Below are 12,734 nucleotides of genomic sequence, written 5' to 3'. Positions count from 1 at the left end.
CACTGGCCTAGCAGGCACTGAGCCACCACTGACCTCACAATTGAAAACAGCAGCCACGCACCTAGCACTGGCCTAGCAGGCACTGAGCCACCACTGACCTCACAACCACAAACAGCACCCACGCACCTAGCACTGGCCTAGCAGGCAGTGAGCCACCACTGACCTCACAGTTGAAAACAGCACCCACGCACCTAGCACTGGCCTAGCAGGCACTGAGCCACCACTGACCTCACAACCACAAACAGCAGCCACGCACCTAGCACTGGCCTAGCAGGCACTGAGCCACCACTGACCTCACAACCGCAAACAGCACCCACGCACCTAGCACTGGCCTAGCAGGCAGTGAGACACCACTGACCTCACAACCACAAACAACACCCACGCACCTAGCACTGGCCTAGCAGGCACTGAGCCACAAGTGACCTTCATAATTTAAATCAGCACCCACGCACCTAGCACTGGCCCAGCAGGCTTTGAGCCACCACGGACCTCACAACCACAAACAGCAGCCACGCACCTAGCACTGGCCTAGCAGGCACTGAGCCACCACTGACCTCACAACCACAAACAACACCCACGCACCTAACACTGGCCTAGCAGGCACTGAGCCACCACTGACCTCACAACCAGCAACAGCAGCCACGCACCTAGCACTGGCCTAGCAGGCACTGAGCCACCACTGACCTCACAACCACAAACAGCACCCACGCACCTAGCACTGGCCTAGCAGGCACTGAGCCACCACTGAGCTCACAACCACAAACAGCACCCATGCACCTAGCACTGGCCTAGCAGGCACTGAGCCACCACTGACCTCACTACCACAAACAGCACCCACGCACCTAGCACTGGCCTAGCAGGCACTGAGCCACCACTGACCTCACAACCACAAACAGCACCCACGCACCTAACACTGGCCTAGCAGGCACTGAGCCACCACTGACCTCACAACCACCAACAGCAGCCACGCACCTAGCACTGGCCTAGCAGGCACTGAGCCACCACTGACCTCACAACCACCAACAGGAGCCACGCACCTAGCACTGGCCTAGCAGGCACTGAGCCACCACTGACCTCACAACCACAAACAGCAGCCACGCACCTAGCACTGGCCTAGCAGGCACTGAGCCACCACTGACCTTCACAATTGAAAACAGCACCCACGCACCTAGCACTGGCCCAGCAGGCTTTGAGCCACCACGGACCTCACAACCACAAACAGCAGCCACGCACCTAGCACTGGCCTAGCAGGCACTGAGCCACCACTGACCTCACAATTGAAAACAGCAGCCACGCACCTAGCACTGGCCTAGCAGGCACTGAGCCACCACTGACCTCACAACCACAAACAGCACCCACGCACCTAGCACTGGCCTAGCAGGCACTGAGCCACCACTGAGCTCACAACCACAAACAGGACCCATGCACCTAGCACTGGCCTAGCAGGCACTGAGCCACCACTGACCTCACAACCACAAACAGCACCCACGCACCTAGCACTGGCCTAGCAGGCACTGAGCCACCACTGACCTCACAACCACAAACAGCAGCCACGCACCTAGCACTGGCCTAGCAGGCACTGAGCCACCACTGACCTCACAACCACAAACAGCACCCACGCACCTAGCCCTGGCCTAGCAGGCATTGAGACACCACTGACCTCACAACCACAAACAGCACCCACGCACCTAACACTGGCCTAGCAGGCACTGAGCCACCACTGACCTCACAACCACAAACAGCAGCCACGCACCTAGCACTGGCCTAGCAGGCACTGAGCCACCACTGACCTCACAACCACAAACAGCAGCCACGCACCTAGCACTGGCCTAGCAGGCACTGAGCCACCACTGACCTCACAATTGAAAACAGCAGCCACGCACCTAGCACTGGCCTAGCAGGCACTGAGCCACCACTGACCTCACAACTGAAAAGAGCACCCACGCACCTAGCACTGGCCTAGCAGGCACTGAGCCACCACTGACCTCACAACCACAAACAGCACCCACGCACCTAGCACTGGCCTAGCAGGCACTGAGCCACCACTGACCTCACAACCACAAACAGCACCCACGCACCTAACACTGGCCTAGCAGGCACTGAGCCACAAGTGACCTTCACAATTTAAATCAGCACCCACGCACCTAGCACTGGCCTAGCAGGCTTTGAGCGACCACGGACCTCACAACCACAAACAGCAGCCACGCACCTAGCACTGGCCTAGCAGGCACTGAGCCACCACTGACCTCACAATTGAAAACAGCACCCACGCACCTCGCACTGGCCTAGCAGGCACTGAGCCACCACTGACCTCACAATTGAAAACAGCAGCCACGCACCTAGCACTGGCCTAGCAGGCACTGAGCCACCACTGACCTCACAATTGAAAACAGCAGCCACGCACCTAGCACTGGCCTAGCAGGCACTGAGCCACCACTGACCTCACAATTGAAAACAGCAGCCACGCACCTAGCACTGGCCTAGCAGGCACTGAGCCACCACTGACCTCACAACCACAAACAGCAGCCACGCACCTAGCACTGGCCTAGCAGGCACTGAGCCACCACTGACCTCATAATTGAAAACAGCAGCCACGCACCTAGCACTGGCCTAGCAGGCACTGAGCCACCACTGACCTCACAATTGAAAACAGCAGCCACGCACCTAGCACTGGCCTAGCAGGCACTGAGCCACCACGGACCTCACAACCACAAACAGCAGCGACGCACCTAGCACTGGCCTAGCAGGCACTGAGCCACCACTGACCTCACAACCACAAACAGCACCCACGCACCTAACACTGGCCTAGCAGGCACTGAGCCACCACTGACCTCACAACCACAAACAGCAGCCACGCACCTAGCACTGGCCTAGCAGGCACTGAGCCACCACTGACCTCACAATTGAAAACAGCACCCACGCACCTCGCACTGGCCTAGCAGGCACTGAGCCACCACTGACCTCACAATTGAAAACAGCAGCCACGCACCTAGCACTGGCCTAGCAGGCACTGAGCCACCACTGACCTCACAATTGAAAACAGCAGCCACGCACCTAGCACTGGCCTAGCAGGCACTGAGCCACCACTGACCTCACAATTGAAAACAGCAGCCACGCACCTAGCACTGGCCTAGCAGGCACTGAGCCACCACTGACCTCATAATTGAAAACAGCAGCCACGCACCTAGCACTGGCCTAGCAGGCACTGAGCCACCACTGACCTCACAACCACAAACAGCAGCCACGCACCTAGCACTGGCCTAGCAGGCACTGAGCCACCACTGACCTCATAATTGAAAACAGCAGCCACGCACCTAGCACTGGCCTAGCAGGCACTGAGCCACCACTGACCTCACAATTGAAAACAGCAGCCACGCACCTAGCACTGGCCTAGCAGGCACTGAGCCACCACTGACCTCACAACCACCAACAGCAGCCACGCACCTAGCACTGGCCTAGCAGGCACTGAGCCACCACTGACCTCACAACCACAAACAGCACCCACGCACCTAACACTGGCCTAGCAGGCACTGAGCCACCACTGACCTCACAACCACAAACAGCAGCCACGCACCTAGCACTGGCCTAGCAGGCACTGAGCCACAAGTGACCTTCACAATTTAAATCAGCACCCACGCACCTAGCACTGGCCTAGCAGGCTTTGAGCGACCACGGACCTCACAACCACAAACAGCAGCCACGCACCTAGCACTGGCCTAGCAGGCACTGAGCCACCACTGACCTCACAATTGAAAACAGCAGCCACGCACCTAGCACTGGCCTAGCAGGCACGGAGCCACCACTGACCTCACAACCACCAACAGCACCCACGCACCTAGCACTGGCCTAGCAGGCACTGAGCCACCACTGACCTCACAACCACAAACAGCACCCACGCACCTAGCACTGGCCTAGCAGGCAGTGAGCCACCACTGACCTCACAACTGAAAACAGCACCCACGCACCTAGCACTGGCCTAGCAGGCACTGAGCCACCACTGACCTCACAACCACAAACAGCACCCACGCACCTAGCACTGGCCTAGCAGGCACTGAGCCACCACTGACCTCACAACCACAAACAGCAGCCACGCACCTAGCACTGGCCTAGCAGGCACTGAGCCACCACTGACCTCACAACCACAAACAGCAGCCACGCACCTAGCACTGGCCTAGCAGGCACTGAGCCACCACTGACCTCACAACCACAAACAGCAGCCACGCACATAGCACTGGCCTAGCAGGCACTGAGCCACCACTGACCTCACAACCACCAACAGCACCCACGCACCTAGCACTGGCCTAGCAGGCACTGAGCCACCACTGACCTCACAACCACAAACAGCAGCCACGCACCTAGCACTGGCCCAGCAGGCACTGAGCCACCACTGACCTCAAAAATGAAAAAAGCACCCACGCACCTAGCACTGGCCTAGCAGGCACTGAGCCACCACTGACCTCACAACCTCCAACAGCAGCCACGCACCTAGCACTGGCCTAGCAGGCACTGAGCCACCACCGACCTCACAATTGACAGCAGCAGCCACGCACCTAGCACTGGCCTAGCAGGCACTGAGCCACCGCTTACCTCACAACCACAAACAGCAGCCATGCACCTAGCACTGGCCTAGCAGGCACTGAGCCACCACTGACCTCACAATTGAAAACAGCACCCACGCACCTAGCACTGGCCTAGCAGGCACTGAGCCACCACTGACCTCACAACCACAAACAGCAGCCACGCACCTAGCACTGGCCTAGCAGGCACTGAGCCACCACGGACCTCACAACCACAAACAGCAGCCACGCACCTAGCACTGGCCTAGCAGGCACTGAGCCACCACTGACCTCACAATTGAAAACAGCAGCCACGCACCTAGCACTGGCCTAGCAGGCACTGAGCCACCACTGACCTCACAACCACAAACAGCAGCCACGCACCTAGCACTGGCCTAGCAGGCACTGAGCCACCACCGACCTCACAACCACAAACAGCAGCCAGGCACCTAGCACTGGCCTAGCAGGCACTGAGCCACCACCAACCTCACAACCACAAACAGCTCCCACGCACCTAGCACTGGCCTAGCAGGCACTGATCCACCACTGACCTCACAACCACAAACAGCAGCCACGCACCTAGCACTGGCCTAGCAGGCACTGAGCCACCACTGACCTCACAATTGAAAACAGCAGCCATGCACCTAGCACTGGCCTAGCAGGCAGTGAGCCACCACTGACCTCACAAGCCCAAACAGCAGCCACGCACCTAGCACTGGCCTAGCAGGCACTGAGCCACCACTGACCTGACAATTGAAAACAGCACCCACGCACCTAGCACTGGCCTAGCAGGCACTGAGCCACCACTGACCTCACAACCACAAACAGCAGACACGCACCTAGCACTGGCCTAGCAGGCACTGAGCCACCACTGACCTCACAACCACAAACAGCTCCCACGCACCTAGCACTGGCCTAGCAGGCACTGAGGCACCACTGACCTCACAACCACAAACAGCAGCCACGCACCTAGCACTGGCCTAGCAGGCACTGAGCCACAACTGACCTCACAACCACAAACAGCAGCCACGCACCTAGCACTGGCCTAGCAGGCACTGAGCCACCACTGACCTCACAACCACCAACAGCAGCCACGCACCTAGCACTGGCCTAGCAGGCACTGAGCCACCACTGACCTCACAACCACAAACAGCACCCACGCACCTAGCACTGGCCTAGCAGGCACTGAGACACAAGTGACATCACAACCACAAACGGCACCCACGCACCTAGCACTGGCCTAGCAGGCACTGAGCCACCACTGACCTCACAATTGAAAACAGCAGCCACGCACCTAGCACTGGCCTAGCAGGCGCTGAGCCACCACTGACCTCACAATTGAAAACAGCAGCCACGCACCTAGCACTGGCCTAGCAGGCACTGAGCCACCACTGACCTCACAACCACAAACAGCACCCACGCACCTAGCACTGGCCTAGCAGGCACTGAGCCACCACTGACCTCACAATTGAAAACAGCAGCCACGCACCTCGCACTGGCCTAGCAGGCACTGAGCCACCACTGACCTCACAATTGAAAACAGCACCCACGCACCTAGCACTGGCCTAGTAGGCACTGAGCCACCACTGACCTCACAACCACAAACAGCAGCCACGCACCTAGCACTGGCCTAGCAGGCACTGAGCCACCACTGACCTCATAATTGAAAACAGCAGCCACGCACCTAGCACTGGCCTAGCAGGCACTGAGCCACCACTGACCTCACAATTGAAAACAGCAGCCACGCACCTAGCACTGGCCTAGCAGGCACTGAGCCACCACTGACCTAACAACCACCAACAGCAGCCACGCACCTAGCACTGGCCTAGCAGGCACTGAGCCACCACTGACCTCACAACCACAAACAGCACCCACGCACCTAACACTGGCCTAGCAGGCACTGAGCCACCACTGACCTCACAACCACAAACAGCAGCCACGCACCTAGCACTGGCCTAGCAGGCACTGAGCCACAAGTGACCTTCACAATTTAAATCAGCACCCACGCACCTAGCACTGGCCTAGCAGGCTTTGAGCGACCACGGACCTCACAACCACAAACAGCAGCCACGCACCTAGCACTGGCCTAGCAGGCACTGAGCCACCACTGACCTCACAATTGAAAACAGCAGCCACGCACCTAGCACTGGCCTAGCAGGCACTGAGCCACCACTGACCTCACAACCACAAACAGCACCCACGCACCTAGCACTGGCCTAGCAGGCACTGAGCCACCACTGACCTCACAACTGAAAACAGCAGCCACGCACCTAGCACTGGCCTAGCAGGCACTGAGCCACCACTGACCTCACAACCACAAACAGCAGCCATGCACCTAGCACTGGCCTAGCAGGCACTGAGCCACCACTGACCTCACAACTGAAAACAGCACCCACGCACCTAGCACTGGCCTAGCAGGCACTGAGCCACCACTGACCTCACAACCACAAACAGCACCCACGCACCTAGCACTGGCCTAGCAGGCACTGAGCCACCACTGACCTCACAACCACAAACAGCAGCCACGCACCTAGCACTGGCCTAGCAGGCACTGAGCCACCACTGACCTCACAACCACAAACAGCAGCCACGCACCTAGCACTGGCCTAGCAGGCACTGAGCCACCACGGACCTCACAACCACAAACAGCAGCCACGCACCTAGCACTGGCCTAGCAGGCACTGAGCCACCACTGACCTCACAACCACAAACAGCACCCACTCACCTAGCACTGGCCTAGAAGGCACTGAGCCACCACTGACCTCACAACCACAAACAACACCCACGCACCTAACACTGGCCTAGCAGGCACTGAGCCACCACTGACCTCACAACCAGCAACAGCAGCCACGCACCTAGCACTGGCCTAGCAGGCACTGAGCCACCACTGACCTCACAACCACAAACAGCACCCACGCACCTAGCACTGGCCTAGCAGGCACTGAGCCACCACTGACCTCACAACCACAAACAGGACCCATGCACCTAGCACTGGCCTAGCAGGCACTGAGCCACCACTGACCTCACAACCACAAACAGCACCCACGCACCTAGCACTGGCCTAGCAGGCACTGAGCCACCACTGACCTCACAACCACAAACAGCACCCACGCACCTAGCACTGGCCTAGCAGGCACTGAGCCACCACTGACCTCACAACCACAAACAGCAGCCACGCACCTAGCACTGGCCTAGCAGGCACTGAGCCACCACTGACCTCACAACCACAAACAGGACCCATGCACCTAGCACTGGCCTAGCAGGCACTGAGCCACCACTGACCTCACAACCACAAACAGCACCCACGCACCTAGCACTGGCCTAGCAGGCACTGAGCCACCACTGACCTCACAATTGAAAACAGCAGCCACGCACCTAGCACTGGCCTAGCAGGCACTGAGCCACCACTGACCTCACAACCACCAACAGCACCCACGCACCTAGCACTGGCCTAGCAGGCACTGAGCCACCACTGAGCTCACAACCACAAACAGCATCCACACACCTAGCACTGGCCTAGCAGGCACTGAGCCACCACTGACCTCACAACCACAAAGAACACCCACACACCTAGCACTGGCCTAGCAGGCACTGAGCCACCACTGACCTCACAACTGAAAAGAGCACCCACGCACCTAGCACTGGCCTAGCAGGCACTGAGCCACCACTGACCTCACAACCACAAACAGCACCCACGCACCTAACACTGGCCTAGCAGGCACTGAGCCACAAGTGACCTTCACAATTTAAATCAGCACCCACGCACCTAGCACTGGCCTAGCAGGCTTTGAGCGACCACGGACCTCACAACCACAAACAGCAGCCACGCACCTAGCACTGGCCTAGCAGGCACTGAGCCACCACTGACCTCACAATCACAAACAGCAGCCACGCACCTAGCACTGGCCTAGCAGGCACTGAGCCACCACTGACCTCACAATTGAAAACAGCAGCCACGCACCTAGCACTGGCCTAGCAGGCACTGAGCCACCACTGACCTCACAATTGAAAACAGCAGCCACGCACCTAGCACTGGCCTAGCAGGCACTGAGCCACCACTGACCTCACAACCACAAACAGCACCCATGCACCTAGCACTGGCCTAGCAGGCACTGAGCCACCACTGACCTCACAATTGAAAACAGCACCCACGCACCTAGCACTGGCCTAGCAGGCACTGAGCCACCACTGACCTCACAATTGAAAACAGCAGCCACGCACCTAGCACTGGCCCAGCAGGCACTGAGCCACCACTGACCTCACAATTGAAAACAGCAGCCACGCACCTAGCACTGGCCTAGCAGGCACTGAGCCACCACTGACCTCACAATTGAAAACAGCAGCCACGCACCTAGCACTGGCCTAGCAGGCACTGAGCCACCACTGACCTCACAATTGAAAACAGCACCCACGCACCTAGCACTGGCCCAGCAGGCTTTGAGCCACCACGGACCTCACAACCACAAACAGCAGCCACGCACCTAGCACTGGCCTAGCAGGCACTGAGCCACCACTGAGCTCACAACCACAAACAGCACCCACGCACCTAGCACTGGCCTAGCAGGCACTGAGCCACCACTGACCTCACAACCACAAACAGCACCCATGCACCTAGCACTGGCCTAGCAGGCACTGAGGCACCACTGACCTCACAATTGAAAACAGCAGCCACGCACCTAGCACTGGCCTAGCAGGCACTGAGCCACCACTGACCTCACAATTGAAAACAGCAGCCACGCACCTAGCACTGGCCTAGCAGGCACTGAGCCACCACTGACCTCACAATTGAAAACAGCAGCCACGCACCTAGCACTGGCCTAGCAGGCACTGAGCCACCACTGACCTCACAATTGAAAACAGCAGCCACGCACCTAGCACTGGCCTAGCAGGCAGTGAGCCACCACTGACCTCACAATTGAAAACAGCACCCACGCACCTAGCACTGGCCTAGCAGGCACTGAGCCACCACTGACCTCACAACCACAAACAGCAGCCACGCACCTAGCACTGGCCTAGCAGGCACTGAGCCACCACTGACCTCACAACCACAAACAGCACCCACGCACCTAGCACTGGCCTAGCAGGCACTGAGCCACCACTGACCTCACAACCACAAACAGCAGCCACGCACCTAGCACTGGCCTAGCGGGCACTGAGCCACCACTGACCTCACAATTGAAAACAGCAGCCACGCACCTAGCGCTGGCCCAGCAGGCTTTGAGCCACCACGGACCTAACAACCACAAACAACACCCACGCACCTAACACTGGCCTAGCAGGCACTGAGCCACAAGTGACCTTCACAATTTAAATCAGCACCCACGCACCTAGCACTGGCCTAGCAGGCTTTGAGCGACCACGGACCTCACAACCACAAACAGCAGCCACGCACCTAGCACTGGCCTAGCAGGCACTGAGCCACCACTGACCTCACAATTGAAAACAGCAGCCACGCACCTAGCACTGGCCTAGCAGGCACTGAGCCACCACTGACCTCACAACCACAAACAGCAGCCACGCACCTAGCACTGGCCTAGCAGGCACTGAGCCACCACTGACCTCACAACCACAAACAGCACCCACGCACCTAGCACTGGCCTAGCAGGCACTGAGCCACCACTGACCTCACAACCACAAACAGCACCCACGCACCTAACACTGGCCTAGCAGGCACTGAGCCACCACTGACCTCACAACCACAAACAGCACCCACGCACCTAGCACTGGCCTAGCAGGCACTGAGCCACCACTGACCTCACAACCACAAACAGCACCCACGCACCTAACACTGGCCTAGCAGGCACTGAGCCACCACTGCCCTCACAACCACAAACAGCACCCACGCACCTAGCACTGGCCTAGCAGGCACTGAGACACCACTGACCTCACAACCACCAACAGCACCCACGCACCTAGCACTGGACTAGCAGGCACTAAGCCACCACGGACCTCACAACCACAAACAGCACCCACGCACCTAGCACTGGCCTAGCAGGCACTGAGCCACCACTGACCTCACAATTGAAAACAGCAGCCACGCACCTAGCACTGGCCTAGCAGGCACTGAGCCACCACTGACCTCACAACCACAAACAGCAGCCACGCACCTAGCACTGGCCTAGCAGGCACTGAGCCACCACTGACCTCACAATTGAAAACAGCAGCCACGCACCTAGCACTGGCCTAGCAGGCACTGAGCCACCACTGACCTCACAACCACAAACAGCACCCACGCACCTAGCACTGGCCTAGCAGGCACTGAGCCACCACTGACCTCACAACCACAAACAGCAGCCACGCACCTAGCACTGGCCTAGCAGGCACTGAGCCACCACTGACCTCACAATTGAAAACAGCAGCCACGCACCTAGCACTGGCCCAGCAGGCTTTGAGCCACCACTGACCTCACAACCACCAACAGCACCCACACACCTAGCACTGGCCTAGCAGGCACTGAGCCACCACTGACCTCACAACCACAAACAGCAGCCACGCACCTAGCACTGGCCTAGCAGGCACTGAGCCACCACTGACCTCACAACCACCAACAGCACCCACGCACCTAGCACTGGCCTAGCAGGCACTGAGCCACCACTGACCTCACAACCACAAACAGCACCCACGCACCTAGCACTGGCCTAGCAGGCACTGAGCCACCACTGACCTCACAACCACAAACAGCAGCCACGCACCTAGCACTGGCCTAGCAGGCACTGAAGACACCACTGACCTCACAACCACAAACAGCACCCATGCACCTAGCACTGGCCTAGCAGGCACTGAGCCACCACTGACCTCACAACCACAAACAGCACCCACGCACCTAGCACTGGCCTAGCAGGCACTGAAGACACCACTGACCTCACAACCACCAACAGCAGCCACGCACCTAACACTGGCCTAGCAGGCACTGAGCCACCACTGACCTCATAATTGAAAACAGCAGCCACGCACCTAGCACTGGCCTAGCAGGCACTGAGACACCACTGACCTCACAACCACAAACAGCACCCACGCACCTAGCACTGGCCTAGCAGGCACTGAGCCACCACTGACCTCACAATTGAAAACAGCAGCCACGCACCTAGCACTGGCCTAGCAGGCACTGAGCCACCACTGACCTCACAATTGAAAACAGCAGCCACGCACCTAGCACTGGCCTAGCAGGCACTGAGCCACCACTGACCTCACAATTGAAAACAGCAGCCACGCACCTAGCACTGGCCTAGCAGGCACTGAGCCACCACTGACCTCATAATTGAAAACAGCAGCCACGCACCTAGCACTGGCCTAGCAGGCACTGAGCCACCACTGACCTCACAACCACAAACAGCACCCACGCACCTAGCACTGGCCTAGCAGGCACTGAGCCACCACTGACCTCACAACCACAAACAGCACCCACGCACCTAACACTGGCCTAGCAGGCACTGAGCCACCACTGACCTCACAACCACAAACAGCACCCACGCACCTAGCACTGGCCTAGCAGGCACTGAGCCACCACTGACCTCACAATTGAAAACAGCAGCCACGCACCTAGCACTGGCCTAGCAGGCACTGAGCCACCACTGACCTCACAATTGAAAACAGCAGCCACGCACCTAGCACTGGCCTAGCAGGCACTGAGCCACCACTGACCTCACAATTGAAAACAGCAGCCACGCACCTAGCACTGGCCTAGCAGGCACTGAGCCACCACTGACCTCACAATTGAAAACAGCAGCTACGCACCTAGCACTGGCCTAGCAGGCACTGAGCCACAAGTGACCTCACAATTGAAAACAGCACCCACGCACCTAGCACTGGCCTAGCAGGCACTGAGCCACCACTGACCTCACAATTGAAAACAGCAGCCACGCACCTAGCACTGGCCTAGCAGGCACTGAGCCACAAGTGACCTTCACAATTTAAATCAGCACCCACGCACCTAGCACTGGCCTAGCAGGCTTTGAGCGACCACGGACCTCACAACCACAAACAGCAGCCACGCACCTAGCACTGGCCTAGCAGGCACTGAGCCACCACTGACCTCACAATTGAAAACAGCACCCACGCACCTCGCACTGGCCTAGCAGGCACTGAGCCACCACTGACCTCACAATTGAAAACAGCAGCCACGCACCTAGCACTGGCCTAGCAGGCACTGAGCCACCACTGACCTCACAATTGAAAACA

Source organism: Apteryx mantelli, chromosome 11 (genome assembly GCF_036417845.1).
Source record: "Apteryx mantelli isolate bAptMan1 chromosome 11, bAptMan1.hap1, whole genome shotgun sequence".
Taxonomy (NCBI): Eukaryota; Metazoa; Chordata; class Aves; order Apterygiformes; family Apterygidae; genus Apteryx; species Apteryx mantelli.
Note: the sequence above shows the minus strand (reverse complement) of the source record.